This window comes from Sorex fumeus, unplaced genomic scaffold (genome assembly GCF_029834395.1).
Source record: "Sorex fumeus unplaced genomic scaffold, SorFum_2.1 ptg000103l, whole genome shotgun sequence".
Classification (NCBI taxonomy): Eukaryota; Metazoa; Chordata; class Mammalia; order Eulipotyphla; family Soricidae; genus Sorex; species Sorex fumeus.
In genome coordinates, this window is record NW_026606160.1 from 6,045,667 (window position 1) to 6,049,540 (window position 3,874).

Consider the following 3,874-nt stretch of genomic DNA (forward strand, 5'->3'; position numbering starts at 1 on the left):
CTGGTTTGGGTGGACCAACAGTACAGCGGCGATGGTGTTGATCTTACCCATGACCGACCATGGTTTGATCCCCAGCACTCCATGCTCCCCCAGATATCACTGGTTCTAGACAAATACAAAGGCCCAAAAATTACTTTGAGGACTCTCAGGTTCCTCATGGTGTTCCTTCAAGAGGATCTTCCCCTTTCTGTGGGCCTGTTTTTACTGTGAGAACCACAGAGATCCACCTGCTGGCCTATTCATCCAGGGTCTATAGGATTAATTCTTATCTGGCTTGCTGTGTTCAATTTCAGAACTCAAACCACAGCTTCAGGAGTTGTCATTGCTGCAATTTCATTTGAGAATGAAGTCATGAAATATGTGTTAGCTGGCAAGATTCAGAATAGAAAAGGCATATTTTTAGGCTCAGTGTAGCAAGCATATGACTTCAACGGTGGAGATCCAGGCTCCATCCCAATCACCACATCTATGTCTCTCGACAACTCAGGAGGAAATCCAGAGCCTGATGCTGGAAGTGGAGGAAATTAGTCTCCCTGGGCACTGAAATGAGTCCATTTGAAACTTAAAAAAATTCTAGTATTGTTGATACTAGTGGAATACTGTGAGTTTGCCCTCTCTAGAATGATAGTACAAGCCTTCATGGTGTCAAAGTACTGGTTTTTGGGCCCTAGTGATAGTGCAGTGGAAAGTACATTTGTTTTGTATGAAGTGTTCACCTGAACTCCATCCCCATCACCCATATGGTCCCTGGTGCCCCACTATGACTCATCGCAGAACACTTCTTCGTGTGCCCCTTCCCAAATTGATACACACAAGAAAACAAAAAGAAGAAAAAACTCACTGATCCTGAAAATAATGTGCTTGTTCTGAAACGTTTCACATTGTCCTTGTGGTCCATCTCGGCATGTCGTGTCCGGGCCTGCTCAGGACACATGCACTGCATCCTTTCTTCCACAGAGTCCCGGACAGTGATTTACAGGCACAGAGAGAAGATTGTTAGCAACTTCCTGAGAGGAACAAAGGATTCCTGATACTCAAATCTGAGAGATTTGGGGACATCGGTTTTGCAGACACCCTGGGCAACTGAGTAAAGGTTTGAACAAAGAATATGCAAAGTGGTTCTTTGAAAAAAATCTCTGCAGCGATGTATATGCTGCCTGATCCCACTTGCTCCTTATCCCCAGGGGGCCAAGCACATGGAGTGCCCCAGCACATGTGTCGCTCTCTTGAGATGTGTACTTTCATACTTCCATGTCTAATACTGGGATGTGTGTAGGGGCTCTCCCCAAGGGCGGAGAGGCCTGTGTTCTTTCTTGAACGCGTTACTCCCTCTCTCTGATTTTCTTCTCTTCCTCACTCACTTCCCCTCCACACCTTCAAAAAGCTCTCCAAGTATAATCTGTTTTACTTCCAAAAAAAATATCTGCAGCTCTCCACAGGTACTGTTGTGCTTCAGTCCACATCAAATACCACATGAGCCTCAAAGGTTTTGAGGTCATGACCAAAGGAGACAAGGAGACGTCAACAAATAAATTTTGGAGGAGTGTATTCACAGCATCTGGAAGGCAGTCCTGCTAGGCAAGAGCATCAGCCTCCCACCACAAGCACAGGTGAGGAGAAAACACATCCTACACACATGTCATTTTCATAAGCACCCACAAAATTAGTTAACTCATATGTCCCATATCCTGACACCTGTTAGGGTCCGAGATCAGGACAGCTTCACCTGTCAAGGAAAATTCTGAGAGACCAAGTCCATGCAAAAGCAAGAGGTTTATTTGAGCATGCTTGGGCTCACAGCATGACCGCAAACCATCAGTGACAGAGAGCCCCGAGCCTCTTCAAAGGGGGCATATCCTTGATTCGTAAAATAAATTCAGTTGTACATACAATACATATCCTTGATTCGTAAAATAAATTCAGTTGTACATACAATACACTGTCCTCCAACAGTGTAGAATGCACATTCTCTCAAGCTCACAGAGAATACTTACAATGACTGGCCAGAACTAATATTAATACCAACAAATTACAATAAAAGCTGGTATCATATAGCCTGATTAAACATAGAACGTAATTGTTATAGAGACAACACAAATTCCTGAAAGTTAAATAATAAATTTCTATTTACTCATGAGTAAAAGAAACTAAAATGGAAATTTGAGAGTACTTAGTTTCTATTTATTCACTTTTACCAGGAATTGTGGTTTGGGCCACACACAGCTATGCTCAGATCTTATTCCTGGATTTATGCTCAGAAATCACTTCTAGTGTGCTAGGATTTGGGAAGAAGGTTATTGGGCTTATCTGATGCCGGGGGAAAACTAGAAACACATGCAAGGCCTAACTTCCTAAAACACCTCTCTGACTCTGAAAGTTAGTTTTTTAAAATACTGCATTTCAACATTAGTAAGATAAAGTTTATAAGCTACTTGAGGGAAATCTATAATTTTGAGTACATACATTTGTTTTTCTAATGTCTGAAAATTCAGCAAGTAAATTTATGTAATTAAAGAAAGTGATCAGGAAAAGAAGTAAAATAAAGTAAAGTAAAATTTTTCAAAAGGTGATAATAAATGCAAAAGCATAAATTCATGATATAGAAAACAAATAAATAATTGGGATAAACCAAATAAAAAATTGTTTAACATGAGTAATACATTTTCAACTACTAAAAAAATTTGAACAAAGAAAGCTCCACCGGTCCCCCCAAAGGTACAAATAAAACAAGAATATAAATGAGACATGTTGGAATGGTCAATGGTCAACAGAGATTAAAATCTACTAAGGGATATAATGCACAAATGTAAATATATTTGAAAATTTAGGTAAAACATGTAAATTCTTAGAGAATGCATTTATTGTAATTTTTTAAAAGAGAAAGAGGATATCCAAATGATCCTATGTAAAATTGAATTAGTGCCCATACATTTTTCATACAAAAAATAATAATAAGCTCTAGAGGATTTTCAGGTGAGTTTTACCAAATGTTCAAAAACAGATGATTCCAATCTTACATGAATTATTCATTGAATATTAAGAAAGAGCCACTCCCAATTCATTTTATGAAGTGATGACTATGTATATGTAAAATGTTAATGCTTCTCATTTTTTAAAAAAATTATGTTTATATCTTTCATTTTTAATTTCTTCCTCTATCTGGAACTGATTATATGTGTACATATACATATATACGTATACATAGATTGATATAGATGTTGATATTGTCTTAGTACCATTTATTTAAGTGGGGGAGATGCAAAGAGATGAGAGAGATGCAAAGAGCCTCAACAATAAAGAAAAGGAGCCCTCATGTGCCCGAAAATACTAGAAAAGGTAGGCTTCAATAAAAAGATGATTCTTTGGGGATGAAAGGGAGTTTATCAAATGAAGAAAGTAGGAGAAATAAAACACAGAAGTCGTATTTGTAAAATCATTTTTATAAAGGTATTATCAGTAAAATTCAACTGGAAGTATGTTTCTCAAAGGGAAAATATTGCTGGAGGAAAAAATAAATGACAGAGCACATTTATGCATTCATTAGGAATCAATCTTTCTTTCCTTTTCCCTTTCTCTGTCTTCTCCTTCAGTCTCTCTCTCTCTCTCTCTCTTTCTCTCTCTCTCTATCTCTCTACCCACCCCCAGCCTCTTTTCCTCTCCCTTTCCTTTCCTTTGCCTTCTGTCTCCTGGTTATTACGAGTGACATATTCCATTCAATGACAGCAAAAAGAACTCTACTCTTTCTGGTCAATGGAGAGGCTTTTCCATAAAACATAGCAAATACTTCAGTAGTGTGGGTAACCTGCTTTGGTTTGAAGCATGCTAAATTATTCTGTATCTTAGACAATGACATAATGCCATTAATGTGTGTGCC